Below are 20,168 nucleotides of genomic sequence, written 5' to 3'. Positions count from 1 at the left end.
ATTCTTCTTAAGAAGGCTTCAGGGTGTCCAAGAAAGTCCAGCAAGCGCTAGGATCGTCTCCTAAAGAGGATTCAGCTGCGGGATCGGAGTGCCACCAGTGCAGAGCTTGCTCAGGAATGGCAGCAGGCAGGTGTGAGCGCATCTGCACGCACAGTGAGGCGAAGACTTTTGGAAGATGGCCTGATGTCAAGAAGGGCATCAAAGAAGCCACTTCTCTCCAAAAAAAACATCAGGGACAGATTGATCTTCTGCAGAAAGTATGGCGAATGGACTGCTGAGGACTGGGGCAAAGTCATATTCTCCGATGAAGCCTCTTTCCGATTGTTTGGGGCATCTGGAAAAAGGCTTGTCCGGAGAAGAAAAGGTGAGCGCTACCATCAGTCCTGTGTCATGCCAACAGTAAAGCATCCTGAGACCATTCATGTTTGGGGTTGCTTCTCATCCAAGGGAGTGTGCTCACTCACAATTTTGCCCAAAAACACAGCCATGAATAAAGAATGGTACCAAAACACCCTCCAACAGCAACTTCTTCCAACAATCCAACAACAGTTTGGTGAAGAACAATGCATTTTCCAGCACGATGGAGCACCGTGCCATAAGGCAAAAGCAATAACTAAGTGGCTCGGGGACCAAAACATTGACATTTTGGGTCCATGGCCTGGAAACTCCCCAGATCTTAATCCCATTGAGAACTTGTGGTCAATCCTCAAGAGGCGGGTGGACAAACAAAAACCCACTAATTCTGACAAACTCCAAGAAGTGATTATGAAAGAATGGGTTGCTATCAGTCAGGAATTGGCCCAGAAGTTGATTCAGAGCATGCCCAGTCGAATTGCAGAGGTCCTGAAAAAGAAGGGCCAACACTGCAAATACTGACTCTTTGCATAAATGTAATGTAATTGTCGATAAAAGCCTTTAAAACGTATGAAGTGCTTGTAATTATATTTCACTACATCACAGAAACAACTGAAACAAAGATCTAAAAGCAGTTTAGCAGCAAACTTTGTGAAAACTAATATTTTTGTCATTCTCAAAACTTTTGGCCACGACTGTATATGTATTGCAGTAAGTCTACTGTGTCATGCGCTACTTTTGCAGGAAGTGGAAGACAAGGCCCCACCTTGCTCACGGGCCCACCGGGGGATTTACCTGTACCCCTGTGGGCCAGTCCGAGCCCGCATATAGCCCAACTAGAAAAATGTTAAGGAATGCCCATCCTGATACATTCCATATACAGAATTTTGGTTTATTAATGCACATTGCCCATGTGACATTAAGTACATAGTTATAGTTAACAGAAATGTCTCATAATCACTGTCAACCAAGGAAAGAGAAAATCAATTTTTAATCCCTTCCCACACAAGGCAAAGTCCAGTTTTTCAGTTATGATGTGTCACTTTGTGTGATAACTTTGGAATGCTTATACAGGATGGCCCACAAAAAAGTTTTTTTTAATTACCCACAAGTCACAAAGGATGCTGAAAGTGGTCCCAGTTACCGTCTATACATCTTTGGGCACGTTCGATGCTGCAAATAGTGTTTGTGATGTTTTCCTTGAGTTCATCCAGGGGATGTGGATGCCTAGCGGACACCCTCTGCCACAGTTAAAAATCGCACATGGACAAACCTGGGGACGTGATGGTCACAACCCCTTGCTCACAGTTCGTTCCTCCGTAAATAGTTCATGAACCCGTGCCTGTGAGCTCCGTGAGGTGCGGCATATTGCCCCATCTTGTTGGAAAAAGCAGGAATTTTTTCTTTCTGCAGCATTACTGTTGAAGAGCTGCAAGCAGTATCAGCCAACATAATCAGAAGTGCCCAGAGATGCATGTGAACGAGGACCACTTTCAGCATCTTTTGTGACTTGTGGGTAATTGTGGGTGTTGTTTCTATTGGCACCATTTTGGACAATGCATATATGACTTTTTGATAGTTTATTTTAATGTTTGGGAGGGGAGGTAAGATTAAGGGCTATATTTGACCTGGAGACAGTCAGGCAGATCATTGCTAGCAATCTGCAAAGAAAGAAATGGGGGTTAGTCAGCACATCCCAATACGCAGGTGCACGTCACCATGGCTGAAAGCGCAAAAGCAAAACAAACACAATGTAACAGCACTCTGCAAGCACAAATAATAAAGCAAATTTTTGCAGGATGACTTGTAGTTTCTATTAGTTCTACTTTGGGGTACATATCACATTTAGATCACTTTTTAATTTTGTGGGAGGCAAGGTGGCCAAATAATAGAAATTCTGTAATTTTTTTATTTCTATTTTTATGTGGTACACTGCATGTGTCAAATAACCTGATAGTATGAAAATTTTATTCTGCAAGTTGATATGATTACGACATACATTTGGGGTCATTTATTTGGGGTCATTTATCATCTGAAGTTGTTTTTATGTCAGTTTTAAGTCTGGTTTTGCTTTGTGTGCCTGCACCAAATTTATGAAATGGTGCACGTTAATAATGTACTTTATCTGGCGTGAGTCCAATGTGGTTTACAACTTTAGGTGTACAAGTACTAGAGGTTTGCCTGGGGTAGGTTGCGACTTAGTCACACATAGTAAATGAGCCATAATCAAGGTCTACTCTCACTTTTAGATCACTGTGAAAAGTGGCAAGGATCACTAACTGTCGCAAATTTAACTAAATGTTGTAGAAAATGTTGTAGTTGCCACGACGTGCTACTTTTTTAGACCACAAAACTGACATATCTGATTTGATAAATGTCCCCCATAGTTTCTTTATGTTTTACTACTTTTGCATCATAAAATCACTTTTAATTAAAAATCGTTCTAAGAGTAAGACCCATAGCATTTTTACTTTTTTTGTTGAGGCAGCTAAATGAGGGCTTTTTTTTAGCAGGACAAGCTTTCATTTTTATGATTACAATTTTGGAGTAAATATGCTTCTTTGGTAGGGTGGCTTAAAGCAGCAGTTCTTTTTTTTTGTTGCGTAACGTAAGGTATAAGTGACGTAATGATTTTATAGATCGGGTTGTTACGGACTGGGGGCTACGAATTATATGTAGTATATTTTATTTATTTACTTCTTTTTCAATAATAAAAGGCTGCATAAGGGATGAAAGGCATTTTTTTCTATATTTTTTTCTTTTTCTTACTCTTACAGGATCTAATCCACTTTGCCAGCTGGCAGACCCAGAGGCATTGATTTAACTCTGAACACCACAGCAACCATTGGCACCCCACAATCATGTGTCCCTTTTTTCCTTTCCCCTTTGCTTACTTGTTTATTTATTATAAAATAACTGTCCTGAACAGAGCCAAACAGATTCCATTGACTATAACTAGGTCCATTTGGTTTCCGTTTGGGAGCCCGCTTTCTTTGCGGGGGCAAAATGGTCCTGCATAGGAATTTTTTGTCCACTGTTTTTGAATCAGCAATAGAGCCCCCAAATGAAGCCTCTGATTCAGTTGTGAACAAGCCCTCAGCTTTGCAGTGATTATAACACCCTAAGCTATGCAACTAAAATGTTGCTACTGTAATTATGAAATATGAACGTGCTATGGTGTTCACATTTATATAAAATATATATTCAAACTAAAACGGATATATACTATATGTGATCTGAGTAGTATTATGGCGGTACATGGGTGGACACTGGCAACAGCAGGCTCCTACACAGGAGAAGTATATTGTGATTTCCTGTAAACAATATAATGACAGCAGAGTGCTAGTCATAGAGCTTTTCAAAAAATCTGATTCTCTAGTACAGATGGGAATGTGCATCAAGAGTGACCAGATAGTAGGTAGCATTGTAACGTTTAGGTAGCAGTGGCTCCAATATTTTCAGGACCTCTGTATAGCTGCACAAGTTGCACATATGATATGTTTGCATCTGTGCCACACATACATAACACAGTGCCTAGAGAAAATAATTTCTCATTTGTTAGAATAGGACAGTTCTTTCCACACTGTAAATGAATGAGGTTTGCATTGGCAAGGACTGTACACTATGATTGCAGGATCAAGAACACAGATCAATTTACCAAAACACTTTGCCAATTTCTTTCCATTCCATGAAATACACCCACAGATCATATAAACTAAAGGGGATAGATTATACAGTTGCAAGAAAAAGTATGTGAACCTTTTGGAATGATATGGATTTCTGCACAAATTGGTCATAAAATGTGATCTGATCTTCATCTAAGTCACAACAATAGACAATCACAGTCTGCTTAAACTAATAACACACAAATAATTAAATGTTACCATGTTTTTATTGAACACACCATGTAAACATTCACAGTGCAGGTGGAAAAAGTAAGTGAACCCCTAGACTAATGTCATCTCCAAGAGCTAATTGGAGTGAGGTGTCAGCCAACTGGAGTCCAATCAATGAGATGAGATTGGAAGTGTTGGTTACAGCTGCCCTGCCCTATAAAAAACACACACCAGTTCTGGGTTTGCTTTTCACAAGAAGCATTGCCTGATGTGAATGATGCCTCGCACAAAAGAGCTCTCAGAAGACCTACTATTAAGAATTGTTGACTCGCATAAAGCTGGAAAGGGTTATAAAAGTATCTCCGAAAGCCTTGCTGTTCATCAGTCCACGGTAAGACAAATTGTCTATAAATGGAGAAAGTTCAGCACTGCTGATACTCTCCCTAGGAGTGGCCGTCCTGTAAAGATGACTGCAAGAGCACAGCGCAGACTGCTCAATGAGGTGAAGAAGAATCCTAAAGTGTCAGCTAAAGACTTACAAAAGTCTCTGGCATATGCTAACATCCCTGTTAGCGAATCTACGATACGTAAAACACTAAACAAGAATGAATTTCATGGGAGGATACCACAGAGGAAGCCACTGCTGTCCAAAAAAACATTGCTGCACGTTTACAGTTTGCACAAAAGCACCTGGATGTTCCACAGCAGTACTGGCAAAATATTCTGTGGACAGATGAAACCAAAGTTGAGTGGTTTGGAATAAACACACAACACTATGTGTGTAGAAAAAGAGGCACAGCACACCAACATCAAAACCTCATCCCAACTGTAAAGTATGGTGGTGGGGGCATCCTGGTTTGGGGCTGCTTTGCTGCGTCAGGGCCTGGACGGATTGCTATCATCGAAGGAAAAATGAATTCCCAAGATTAGCAAGACATTTTGCTGGAGAACTTAAGGCCATCTTTCCACCAGCTGAAGCTCAACAGAAGATGGGTGTTGCAACAGGACAACGACCCAAAGCATAGAAGTAAATCAACAACAGAATGGCTTAAACAGAAGAAAATACGCCTTCTGGAGTGGCCCAGTCAGAGTCCTGACCTCAACCCGATTGAGATGCTGTGGCATGACCTCAAGAAAGCGATTCACAGCAGACATCCCAAGAATATTGCTGAACTGAAACAGTTCTATAAAGAGGAATGGTCAAGAATTACTCCTGACCGTTGTACACGTCTGATCTGCAACTACAGGAAACGTTTGGTTGAAGTTATTGCTGGTTCAACCAGTTATTAAATCCAAGGGTTCACATACATTTTCCACCTGCACTGTGAATGTTTACATGGTGTGTTCAAAAAAACATGGTAACATTTAATTCTTTGTGTGTTATTAGTTTAAGCAGACTGTGATTGTCTATTGTTGTGACTTAGATGAAGATCAGATCACATTTTATAACCAATTTGTGCAGAAATCCATATCATTCCAAAGGGTTCACATACTTTTTCTTGCAACTGTAAATTAACCTAAGCTATATAAAATTAAGTATGAGAGATTTGAGCATTGTTCATTTAATATATCTATGCCAAGATGTAATTTGGATTAATAGAATTAAAATGTATGTTGCAATCAAATTACATAACACATCAGATTTACTTATAACAATATAACCTAGACAGTTTAATTGTATTCCGTAAATCTATGAACGTCCAAGTGAGAATAAATCTCTTTTGTCAGAACTCATTTTGAAGTTCTCAAATGTTGGGTCATAGATTTAAGTTTGGTGTATGCCGGCGGATCATGCGCCGAAATGATGTAGAGGTCTGTGCCTATACATGACTTTGGGGTGTCCACCACCGATGCAGGGGTATTAAGACCAGCGTTTAAATCGCTGGTCTTAATAAATGACCCCATTATGTTCTATATATTGTTTGTGATTATCTAGATATATATAGGAATTTGCATATTCATTTTGATGTTGCAGATGCTGTCCCTCTATACCCACACACACACACACACACACACACACTACATACACAACCTATTGCTTAGATAATCTATCATACTATGAGTCACAGTCTATATTAATATATATCTTACTCACTCATTTAATTGACAAGTATAAATGAGAAATGTAGTGTAATAACTCTTTTTGTCAAGGTCTTGACGTTTTTAATAACAGCACTATTGGTAGAACATACATTGTTTGCCCCACAGCGGTACAAAGGTTGTCAGGTCAATGCTGCAGTCACTTGACCCACACTATGTAAAAATGGTACCTAGGGATATATTACCACCAGGAAAAGTGATCCTTGTGCTACCCTACACCACACTGATAATTAGTATTGTAATAATGAATCTAGAACCATCTTAAAAAAGTCAAAGGTGTGTCAAGTAATGTCAGAAATGTGTTTACTATTGAATTCCTGTCTTCAGGCTTAAAATGATTAAAGGGGTTGTCTCACTTCAGCAAATGGCATTCATCTTGTAGAGAAATGTAATACAAGGCACTTACTAATGTATTGTGATTGTCCACATTGCCTGCTTTGCTGGCTGTATTCTTTTTTCCATCGCATTATACACTGCTCGTTTCCATGGTTATGACCATCCTACAATCCAGCAGCGGTGGCCATGCTTGCACACTATAGGAAAAAGTGTCGGCCTATGTGTGCTCACATGGGTCGTGGTGTAGATATGGTAAAGTGTCTTTTATTCACAGCGACGTTTCAGTCCCCTCATGGAACCCTTTTCATGCCTTGGCTTGAAAATGGTTCTGTGAGGGGACTAAAACGTTGCTGTGACATGTGTGAATAAAGGACATGTGTGAATCTACAGGAGTCCCATGACATTTTTCCATATATATATATTAGTGATGAGCGAGCACCAAAGTGTTCGTGTGTTCGGTCCGAACACATCGCGATATTCGTGCGCTCGGCCGAGCACCCGAGTATAATGGAAGTCAATGGGAGGCGGATAAGGGGAGAGTGCCTGGTTCATAGGAAAAGGTCTGAAAGTGATGGAAACACCTCTGAAATCGATTAGGAACAGCAGGGGGACCATGTCTGGAAGCATCTTGGACACTAATTTCGCTGCTGGGAACCATGTTGTCCGAGTTGTACGCCACTTTTACAGACTGACAAAAAATGCCCAAAACCCCGCCCCCACAAAAAATAAAATTTCTTTTAGAGGAAAAATTGTTAGGAAACATTCTTTCCTGTAAATTCAATTGTATATACAGTGTAAGTGCTGCAAAAAATTACAAGGAAAAAGAGATACAGCCTCTATATCGCATAAAGGAGGGCCTCATTCACATGGTGTTACAATTGTTCAGGTAGTGGGACTTCTACACTCATACAGCCTATGCACTAAGTAAAAGGCCTGCCAAAAATTACAAGGAACAGGCACTCCAATGCACCTTTTATTACACATAAAGGAGGGCATCATACACACCCTTTAAAAATTATTAATAATAGCCCGCTGCTAACCCTCAAAAAACATTAGGAGCAAGGGCCTGCTGGTTACCCTCTAAAACATTACGGGTGAGGGCCTGCTGCTCAGATGACCCTCTTAAACATTATGGTTGAGGGCCTGCTGGTGAGCTGACCCTGAAAAACATTGGAGATGAGGGTCTGAAGGTGAACGAACCCCATAAAACATTGTAGTGAGGGCCTACAGGTGAGCGGACCATATGAAACATTGGAGGTGAGGGCCTACAGGTGAGCAGACCATATGAAACATTGGAGTGAGGGCCTACAGGTGAGCGAACCCCATAAAACATTGTAGTGAGGGCCTTATACTGAGCAAACCCCATAAAACATTGTAGTGAGGGCATACAGCTGAGCAGACCGTATGAAACATTGGAGGTGAGGGCCTACAGGTGAGTGAACCCCATAAAACATTGTAGTGAGGGCCTACAGCTGAGCAGACCGTATGAAACATTGGAGGTGAGGGCCTGCAGGTGAGCAAACACCATAAAACATTGTAGTGAGGGCCTACAGCTGAGCAGACCCTGGAAAACATTGGAGGTGAGGGCCTGAAGGTGAGCAAACCCCATAAAACATTGTAGTGAGGGCCTACAGCTGAGAAGACCGTATGAAACATTGGAGGTGAGGGCCTACAGCTGAGCAGACCGTATGAAACATTGTAGTGAGGGCCTACAGCTGAGCAGACCGTATGAAACATTGGAGGTGAGGGCCTACAGCTGAGCAGACCATATGAAACATTGGAGGTGAGGGCCTACAGGTGAGCAGACCGTATGAAACATTGTAGTGAGCGCCTACAGGTAAGCAGACCGTATGAAACATTGGAGGTGAGGGCCTACAGGTGAGCAGACCGTATGAAACATTGTAGTGAGGGCCTACAGCTGAGAAGACCATATGAAACGTTGGAGGTGAGGGCCTACAGGTGAGCAGACCGTATGAAAAAAAGGAGTGAGGGCCTACAGGTGAGCAGACCGTATGAAACATTGGAGTGGGGGCCTGATGTTGAGCAAACCCCATAAAACATTGTAGTGAGGGCCTACAGCTGAGCAGACAGTATGAAACATTGGAGGTGAGGGCCTACAGGTGAGCGAACCAAATAAAACATTGTAGTGAGGGCCTTATAGTGAGAAAACCCCATAAAACATTGTATTGAGGGCCTATAGCTGAGCAGACCGTATGAAACATTGGAGGTGAGGGCCTGAAGGTAAGCAAACCCCATAAAACATTGTAGTGAGGGCCTACAGCTGAGCAGACCGTATGAAACATTGGAGGTGAGGGCCTACAGGTGAGCGAACCAAATAAAACATTATAGTGAGGGCCTTAGGGTGAGCAAACCCCATAAAACATTGTATTGAGGGCCTATAGCTGAGCAGACCGTATGAAACATTGGAGGTGAGGGCCTGAAGGTGAGCAAACCCCATAAAACATTGTAGTGAGGGCCTACAGCTGAGCAGACCGTATGAAACATTGGAGGTGAGGGCCTACAGGTGAGCAGACCGTATAAAACATTGGAGGTGAGGGCCTACAGCTGAACAGACCGCATGAAACATTGTAGTGAGGGCCTATAACTGAGCAAACCGTATGAAACATTGGCGGTGAGGGCCTACAGGTGAGCAGACTGTATGAAACATTGGAGTGAGGGCCTACAGGTGAGCAGACTGTATGAAACATTGGAGTGAGGGCCTGATTGTGAGAAAACCCCATAAAACATTGTAGTGAGGGCCTACAGCTGAGCAGACCGTATGAAACATTGGAGGTGAGGGCCTACAGCTGAGCAGACCGTATGAAACATTGGAGGTGAGGGCCTACAGGTGAGCAGACCGTATGAAACATTGTAGCGAGCGCCTACAGCTGAGCAGACCGTATGAAACATTGGAAGTGAGGGCCTACAGGTGAGCAGACCGTATGAAACATTGTAGTGAGGGCCTACAGCTGAGAAGACCATATGAAACATTGGAGGTGAGGGCCTACAGGTGAGCAGACCGTATGAAAAAATTGAGTGAGGGCCTACAGGTGAGCAGACCGTATGAAACATTGGAGTGGGGGCCTGATGTTGAGCAAACCCCATAAAACATTGTAGTGAGGGCCTACAGCTGAGAAGACCGTATAAAACATTGAAGGTGAGGGCCTACAGCTGAGCAGACCGTATGAAACATTGTAGTGAGGGCCTACAGCTGAGCAGACCATATGAAACATTGGAGGTGAGGGCCTACAGCTGAGCAGACCATATGAAACATTGGAGGTGAGGGCCTACAGGTGAGCAGACCGTATGAAACATTGTAGTGAGCGCCTACAGCTGAGCAGACAGTATGAAACATTGGAGGTGAGGGCCTACAGGTGAGCGAACCAAATAAAACATTGTAGTGAGGGCCTTATGGTGAGCAAACCCCATAAAACATTGTATTGAGGGCCTATAGCTGAGCAGACCGTATGAAACATTGGAGGTGAGGGCCTGAAGGTAAGCAAACCCCATAAAAAATTGTAGTAAGGGCCTACAGCTGAGCAGACCGTATGAAACATTGGAGGTGAGGGCCTACAGGTGAGCGAACCAAATAAAACATTGTAGTGAGGGCCTTATGGTGAGCAAACCCCATAAAACATTGTATTGAGGGCCTATAGCTGAGCAGACCGTATGAAACATTGGAGGTGAGGGCCTGAAGGTGAGCAAACCCCATAAAACATTGTAGTGAGGGCCTACAGCTGAGCAGACCGTATGAAACATTGGAGGTGAGGGCCTACAGATGAGCAGACCGTATGAAACATTGGAGGTGAGGGCCTACAGCTGAACAGACCGTATGAAACATTGTAGTGAGGGCCTATAACTGAGCATCCGTATGAAACATTGGTGGTGAGGGCCTACAGGTGAGCAGACTGTATGAAACATTGGAGTGAGGGCCTACAGGTGAGCAGACTGTATGAAACATTGGAGTGAGGGCCTGATGGTGAGAAAACCCCATAAAACATTGTAGTGAGGGCCTACAGCTGAGCAGACCGTATGAAACATTGGAGTGAGGGCCTACAGGTGAGCGAACCAAATAAAACATTGTAGCGAGGGCCTTATGGTGAGAAAACCCCATAAAACATTGTAGTGAGGGCCTACACCTGAGCAGACCGTATGAAACATTGGAGGTGAGGGCCTACAGGTGAGTAGACCGTATGAAACATTGGAGGTGAGGGCCTACAGCTGAGCAGACCGTATGAAGCATTGTAGTGAGGGCCTATAGCTGAGCAGACCGTATGAAACATTGGAGGTGAGGGCCTATAGGTCTGCTATGTATTCCTTCACCATTTTCCATAACTTTTCCCTCCTTGTACCACTAGGCCGTGCTTCAGGGTAAGGTTGCTGGCGGGGTGTCATGAAAGTGTCCCATGCCTTGGAGAGTGTTGCCCAGCCTTTGTTGGAACTGCTGTGTGTTCCCGTTGTCTCCCTTCCCCGGTTGCCTAAGGAAGTACAGACTCCGCCGCCAGCGTTGTCAGATGGAAAATTCTGGAGCAATCTTTCAACAAGTACCTTCTGGTATTGCACCATTTTACTCGTCCTTTCCACCACAGGAATAAGAGATGAGAAGTTTTTTTTGTAGCGGGGGTCAAGAAGGGTGAACAGGCACCAACAGTACCAACAGGCAAGATGTCGACATCAGAATGACTCTCCATCTCCTCTTCCCCCTCCTCCTCCTCCTCTTCGGCCCTTCCACGCTGAACAGATGGAATTAAAGTTCCATGGGTACTAGCCTCAGTAGCAGAGGCAACAGTCTCCATCTCCTCCTCTTTCTCCTTCTCTTCACGGTCCAATTCGTGCTGAGAAGACGAACTGTGGGTGGTCTGGGTATCACCCTGTGAGATGTCCTCCCCCAGTTCCTCGTCTGTCACATTCATAGCGTCGTCCTTAATTGTGAGCAGCGATCGTTTGAGTAGACACAGCAGTGGGATGGTTACGCTGATAATAGCGTTATCGCCACTAACGATCTGTGTGGATTCTTCAAAGTTTTTTAAAAGGTGTGACATCAATGCCCACTTCTCGCTTGTGAATAGTGGCAGTTGACTTGAAAAGCGATGACCATGTTGCAGCTGGTATTCCACAACTTCCCTCTGCTGCGCAGAAAGCCTGGCCAACATATAGAATGTAGAGTTCCAGCGCGTGCTCAACAGTCATTGAGCTGGAAGCCGCAAGCGCTGCTGCAGCATTGACAGGCCGGATGAAGCTGTGGACGACTTGCGGAAATGGGCACACACACGGCGCGCCTTTACTAGTAGCTCTGGCAAATTGGGGTATGTTTTGATAAACCGCTGAACCACTAAGTTTAAGACGTGGGCTAGGCATGGGATGTGTGTCAGGTTGCCGATCTCCAAAGCCGCCACCAAGTTACAGCCATTGTCAGACACAACCACGCCTGGTTGTAGGTTGAGTGGAGAGAGCCACGGCTCGGTCTGGTCCCTTATACCCTGCCAAAGCTCTGCGGCAGTGTGCTGTTTGTCCCCTAGGCAGATCAGCTTCAGCACAGCCTGTTGACGTTTCCCCACAGCAGTGCTACACTGCTTCCAGCTAGTGACTGATGGCTGACTGCTGCTGGAGCTGGAAGTGGAGGAGGATGAGGCAGAAGAGGAGGAGAAGTGGGGGTTGGAGCCAGTAACATAGCTGCTTGCGGAGACCCTGATGGACGTAGGGCCCGCAATCCTGGGTGTGGGTAGCACCTGTGCCATCCCAGGGTACGACTCACTCCCGGCCTCCACGACATTTACCCAGTGTGCGGTCAGGGAAATGTACCGTCCCTGGCCACCAGCACTTTTCCATGTGTCCGTGGTTAAGTGGAACTTCCCAGTAACTGCGTTGGTCAGGGCACAGTTGATGTTCTGGGACAGATGCTGGTATAAGGCAGGCACGGCACACCGTGAAAAATACTGGTGGCTGGGGACTGCGTACCGAGGGACCACAAGCCTATATGGCAACATTTCAAGGGCCAGTAATTTTGAAAGTTGGCAAATAAGTGCTATGGCCTGTGGGTGGGTGGGTATTTGTGCTTGCGTTCAAATGACTGTGGTATGGACATTTGGACGCTGCACTGGGACAGGGAAGTGGATGTTGTTGCTGCTGGTTTATTCGAAGGTCCAGGTGCAGGGCGAGAGGCACCCGGGCCTGCGTCTTGGACAGTAGATTGGACGGCACGTAACACAGGGGAAGAGGAGGCAGTGGTGTGACCCGCAGACACAGATAGTGGACCCAGGCGTTCGGCCAATTTAGTAGGGTGCTTGGATGCCATGTGGCGGATCATGCTGGTGGTGGTGAGGTTGCTACTGTTCATGCCTCGGCTCATTTTGGTACCGCACAGATTGCAAACTACCACTCTTTTGTCCTCTGCACTTTCCTCAAAAAAGCGCCATACTGCGGAACACCTACCCCTTGCTAAGGTTGATTTACGCATAGGGGTGATCGGTGTAACGGTTGCGGGCCTGTTTGGTGTGGGCCTTTTGTAACCCCACTGCCTCTTACAGCCTGTTGCGGTGCTGCGGATCCCTCCCCCTCTGTACTGCTGTCCTAGCTCGGCTTTTCACCTTCCCATGTTGGGTCAATGACCTCATCGTCCAACACCTTCTCTTCCACTTCCTCACTCTGATCATCCTCCTGTCTTGACCTAACCACAACCTCAGTGATTGACAACTGTGTCTCATCTTCATCCACCTCGTGAACTAATGATTGACGTTCACCACCGTCATCTTCTTGAGACTGTGAAGGCTCAAGAGGTTGGGAATCAGGGCACAATATCTCAGGTCCCTCTTCAAGCATGCTGGCCGCGAGGGCCAAATCTAATAGTGGAGCTGAAAAGAGCTCCTGGGAATATCCGAGTGTGGGATTACTCGTTTGGCAGGCCTCTCCATGGTCGGAGGAAGGATGATCTGAGTGAGGAGTTAGCTGACCAGACTCTTGGCTACAGAGACTGGACTTGGTGGAAGAGAGGGTGGTGCTTAGCCGACTGGAAGCATTATCGTCAGCAAGCCAACCGACCAACTGTTCTCACTGATCTGACTTGGACAGTGTTGTTGTGCGCTGCCTAGCTAAGTTGGACATGAAGCTGGGTACGGTTTTCTAACTCTTTTTTTTTGGGTGCACTGGCAGCAGGCACAGTTTCATTGCGCCCAGTGCCATGACCTCTGCCTGAACGATCAGCATAACTCCCATTTCCACGTCCCTTAGTGCTGGCCTTCTTCATATTTACATACAGACGGTATAGAAATGCAATGCGCTGCGATAAACAGTTTCTAGCGCAGACAAAAAAACTGTGTGCAGATTCAGTGAAATTCAGTGAAATTTGTATATATATTTATTTTCACTTTTTACCCAATATATGGGATTGAAGCACTCAGACGGTATAGAAATGCAATGTGCTGCGATAAACGGTTTCTGCCGCAGACAAAAAAACTGTGTGCAGATTAAGTGAAATTTGTATATATATTGATTTTCACTTTTTCCCGATATATGGGCCTGAAGCACTCACACGGTATAGAAATGCAATGTGGTGCGATAAACGGTTTCTACCGCAGACAAGAAGACTGTGTGCAGATTCAGTGAAATTTGTATATGTATTGATTTTCACTTTTTCCCAATATATGGGCCTGAAGCACTCACACGGTATAGAAATGCAATGCGCTGTGATAAACGGTTTCTACCGCAGACAAGAAAACTGTGTGCAGATTTAGAGAAATTTGTATACATATTGATTTTCACTTTTTCCCAATATATGGGATGGAACACTCAGATGGTATAGAAATGCAAAGAGCTGCGATAAATGGTTTCTGCCGCAGACAAAAAAACTGTGTGCAGATTCAGTGAAATTTGTATATATATTGATTTTTACTTTTTCCCAATATATGGAATTGAACACTCAGATGGTATAGAAATGCAATGCGCTGCAAAAACTGTTTCTGCCGCAGACAAAAAAACTGTGTGCAGATTCAGTGAAATTTGTATATATATATATTTTTACTTTTTCCCAATATATGGGATTGAAGCATTCAGACGGTATAGAAATGCGCTGCGATAAACGGTTTCTGCCGCAGACAAGAAAACTGTGTGTAGATTCAGTGAAATATGTATATATATTGATTTTCACTTTTTCCCAATATATGGGATTGAAGCACTCAGACGGTATAGAAATGCAATGCGCTGCGATAAACGGTTTCTAGTGCAGACAAGAAAACTGTGTGCAGATTTAGTGAAATTTGTATATACACTCACCTAAAGAATTATTAGGAACACCATACTAATACGGTGTTGGACCCCGTTTTACCTTCAGAACTGCCTTAATTCTACGTGGCATTGATTCAACAAGGTGCTGATAGCATTCTTTAGAAATGTTAGCCCATATTGATAGGATAGCATCTTGCAGTTGATGGAGATGCTCTATTAAGTTGAGATCTGGTGACTGTGGGGGCCATTTTAGTACAGTGAACTTATTGTCATGTTCAAGAAACCAATTTGAAATGATTCGAGCTTTGTGACATGGTGCATTATCCTGCTGGAAGTAGCCATCAGAGGATGGATACATGTTCTCATTCTGTTTACGCCAAATTCGGACTCTACCATTTGAATGTCTCAACAGAAATCGAGACTCATCAGACCAGGCAACATTTTTCCAGTCTTCAACAGTCCAATTTTGGTGAGCTCTTGCAAATTGTAGCCTCTTTTTCCTATTTGTAGTGGAGATGAGTGGTACCCGGTGGGGTCTTCTGCTGTTGTAGCCCATCCGCCTCAAGGTTGTGCGTGTTGTGGCTTCACAAATGCTTTGCTGCATACCTCGGTTGTAACGAGTGGTTATTTCAGTCAACGTTGCTCTTCTATCAGCTTGAATTAGTCGGCCCATTCTCCTCTGACCGCTAGCATCCACAAGGCATTTTTGCCCACAGGACTGCCGCATACTGGATGTTTTTCCCTTTTCACACCATTCTTTGTAAACCCTAGAAATGGTTGTGCGTGAAAATCCCAGTGTAACGGATCCGCTTCCGTTAATGGACGCTTCCTAGCTTGCGCCGAGGACCACAAGCACCGCACTGGACACCACAACCACCGCAGACTCCACAACCGCCGTAGCTTAACTGGAGCCGCGCCGTCTTCCTTCCACCCTGAATGAACCTCCAGCATTCAGGACCGTGTGGGAAAGATCTCTCCTCCAGGGAATATGCAGAGCATAGCAATCCCCAGCGTGATACAGAAATTCCCTCCAATAACGAGACAATGCTGCGTTTTGAAGGGTTGGAAAAACATGAACTGAACTGAACTCTTTATTGAGGGCTACCCGCCCGTATTTATGCAGGTCCCCACAATGCATCATGGTTTCCTCCTCTCTGCCCTGGAGACACCCGAAGAGCAATTCAATTATCTCCCAGGACAAAGGGAAACCACCAATACACATGTGGGAACAATAGGAGAGGAATCCCCACCCGAATACACAAAATCCTCCCTTCTGTCTGGGATATAATTATGGATTAACATAACTATCACAGACAGTAAAATACAGTTTTTAAACATACACTGTAACTTTAAAACCATACATTCCATCTCCATAAAAATTACATATTTAAACTCAGCATACATCAAACATAAACACTTCTAAAAATCACACAAATCCCTCCAGCGGATCAAAAGTTTAGTGGAAGTCCTTTATGACCGACCGCAAGCACAATTTCCTGCCCAAAACAGTTCCATAGATTTGGGCTGTGCGGTCGGTCAATTTCATGCAGAAAACGACTAAGTCCCATCTTCGAACGGGACTTAGTCTCTGGAGCTGAAAGTTCAGTATGGAAGAAGGTAATATGTCCCGGGGCCATAGTCGTAGGGCAGGAGGCTAGCCACAAGTTTTCTACAATGCCCAGTGACAAATGGCAGTTTGTCACACCCAGTAACTGAGCAGATTGTGAAATACTCAGACCGGCCCGTCTGGCACCAACAACCATGCCACGCTCAAAATTGCTTAAATCACCTTTCTTTCCCATTCTGACATTCAGTTTGGAGTTCAGGAGATTGTCTTGACCAGGACCACACCCCTAAATGCATTGAAGCAACTGTCATGTGATTGGTTGACTAGATAATTGCATTAATGAGAAATAGAACAGGTGTTCCTAATAATTCTTTAGGTGAGTGTATATTGATTTTCACTTTTTCCCAATATATGGGATTGAAGCACTCATACGGTATAGAAATGCAATGCGCTGCGATAAACGGTTTCTAGCGCAGACAAGAATACTGTGTGTAGATTCAGTGAAATTTGTATATATATTGATTTTCACTTTTTCCCAATATATGGGAATGAACACTCAGATGGTATAGAAATGCAATGCGCTGCGATAAACAGTTTCTGCCGCAGACAAGAAAACTGTGTGCAGATTCAGTGAAATTTATATATATATTGATTTTCACTTTTTCCCAATATATGGGATTGAAGCACTAAGACGGTATAGAAATGCAATGCGCTGCGATAAACGGTTTCTAGTGCAGACAAGAAAACTGTGTGCAGATTTAGTGAAATTTGTATATATATTGATTTTCACTTTTTCCCAATATATGGGATTGAAGCACTAAGACGGTATAGAAATGCAATGCGCTGCGATAAACGGTTTCTAGTGCAGACAAGAAAACTGTGTGCAGATTTAGTGAAATTTGTATATATATTGATTTTTACTTTTTCCCAATATATGGGATTGAACACTCAGATGGTATAGAAATGCAATGCGCTGCGATAAACTGTTTCTGCCGCAGACAAGAAAACTGTGTGCAGATTCAGTGAAATTTGTATATACGGTATATTGATTTTCACTTTTTCCCAATATATGGGATTGAAGCACTCAGACTGTATAGAAATGCAATGCGCTGCGATAAACGGTTTCTAGCGCAGACAAGAAAACTGTGTGCAGATTCAGTGAAATTTGTATATACAGTCAGCTCCATAAATATTGGGACACAATTCAAATTTTGAAACAAACAAGATGTGCTTTAACTGCAGACTGTCAGCTTTAATTTGAGGGTGTTTACATCAAAATCAGGTGAACGGTGTAGGAATTACAACAGTTTACATATGTGCCTCCCACTTGTTAAGGAACCAAAAGAAATGGGACAAAATAATAATCATAAATCAAACTTTCACTTTTTAATACTTGGTTGCAAATCCTTTGCAGTCAATTACAGCCTGAAGTCTGGAACGCATAGACATCGCCAGATGCTGGGTTTCATCCCTGGTGATGCTCTGCCAGGCCTCTACTGCAACTGTCTTCAGTTCCTGCTTGTTCTTGGGGCATTTTCCCTTCAGTTTTGTCTTCAGCAAGTGAAATGCATGCTCAATCGGATTCAGGTCGGGTGATTGATTTGGCCATTGCATAACATTCCACTTCTTTCCCTTAAAAAACTCTTTGGTTGTTTTTGCAGTATGCTTTGGGTCATTGTCCATCTGCACTGTGAAGCGCCGTCCAATGAGTTCTGAAGTATTTGGCTGAATATGAGCAGATAATATTGCCCGAAACACTTCAGAATTCATCTTGCTGCTTTTGTCAGCAGTCACATCATCAATAAATACAAGAGAACCAGTTCCATTGGCAGCCATACATGCCCATGCCATGACACTACCACCACCATGCTTCACTGATGAGGGGGTATGCTTAGGATCATGAGCAGTTCCTTTCCTTCTCCATACTCTTCTCTTCCCATCAATCTGGTACAAGTTGATCTTGGTCTCATCTGTCCATAGGATGTTGTTCCAGAACTGTGAAGGCTTTTTTAGATGTCGTTTGGCAAACTCTAATCTGGCCTTCCTGTTTTTGAGGCTCACCAATGGTTTATATCTTGTGGTGTACCCTCTGTATTCACTCTGGTAAAGTCTTCTCTTGATTGTTGACTTTGACACACATACACCTACCTCCTGGAGAGTGTTCTTGATCTGGCCAACTGTTGTGAATGGTGTTTTCTTCACCAGGGAAAGAATTCTTTGGTCATCCACCACAGTTGTTTTCCGTGGTCTTCCGGGTCGTTTGGTGTTGCTGAGCTCACCGTTGCGTTCTTTCTTTTTAAGAATATTCCAAACAGTTGTTTTGGCCACGCCTAATGTTTTTGCTATCTCTCTGATGGGTTTGTTTTGTTTTTTCAGCCTAATGATGGCTTGCTTCACTGATATTGATAGCTCTTTGGATCTCATCTTGAGAGTTGACAGCAACAGATTCCAAATGCAAATAGAGCGCTTGAAATTAACTCTGAACCTCTTATCTGCTCATTGTAATTGGGATAATGAGGGAATAACACACACCTGGCCATGGAACAGCTGAGAACCCAATTGTCCCATTACTTTTGATCTCTTAATAAGCAGGAGGCACATATGCAAACTGTTGTAATTCCTACACCGTTCACCTGATTTGGATGTAAATACCCTCAAATTAAAGCTGACAGTCTGCAGTTAAAGCACATCTTGTTCGTTTCATTTCAAATCCACTGTGGTGGTGTATAGAGCCAAAAATCTTAGAATTGTGTCGATGTCCCAATATTTATGGACCTAACTGTATATTGATTTTCACTTTTTCCTAATATATGGGATTGAACACTCAGATGGTATAGAAATGCAATGCGCTGTGATAAACGGTTTCTAGCACAGACAAGAAAACTGTGCAGAATCAGTGAAATTTGTATATATATTGATTTTCCCTTTTTCCCAATATATGGGATTGAACACTCAGATGGTATAGCAATGCGTTGCGACAAATGGTTTCTGCCGCAGACAAGAAAACTGTGTGCAGATTTAGTGAAATTTGTATATATATTGATTTTCACTTTTTTCCAATATATGGGATTGAAGCACTCAGATGGTATAGAAATGCAATGCGCTGCGATAAACGGTTTCTAGCACAGACAAGAAAACTGTGCAGAATCAGTGAAATTTGTATATATATTTATTTTCACTTTTTCCCAATATATGGAACACCTTCTATTAAAATAGCCAATGAAGCGATTTTTTTTGTAAATCTGCACTTTAAATTGCTGCCAACACACAGAGTAGTCCTTAAAAGGACTTTTGGGTCTTTCAAACGTCTTTAAAATTAGTAATTTGCGATAAAATTCTCTCTACACTCTATGTCCCTTCCTAATAGCAGCTTTCCCTGACTCGCAATGAGCCGAACCTGCTTGACCGGTTGCTATATAGCACCCGATGATGTGTTCCGGCCAGCCTATCATTGTAATGCCAGTAGAAAACATGGCTAATGGCATTACAGTGATGGCAATACTTACCAGCATGTTTATTGGCTGCTTAGAAGGCGCCAAACGTGCAGGGAGGAGACTCTAGCATGGCGCTCGAGCACATGTGGTACTCGGCCGAGCACTCGGATCTGCCGAGCATAGCGATGCTCGAGCCGAACTGGTACTCGGCCGAGCATGCTCGCTCATCACTAATATATATATATATATATATATATATATATATAGTGCCAGTGGAGTTACCAGAGTAGCATATGAGGGCCACCAAAATAGGGGAAGGGT

This window comes from Bufo bufo, chromosome 2, assembly GCF_905171765.1.
Source record: "Bufo bufo chromosome 2, aBufBuf1.1, whole genome shotgun sequence".
Lineage (NCBI taxonomy): Eukaryota > Metazoa > Chordata > Amphibia > Anura > Bufonidae > Bufo > Bufo bufo.
Note: the sequence above shows the minus strand (reverse complement) of the source record.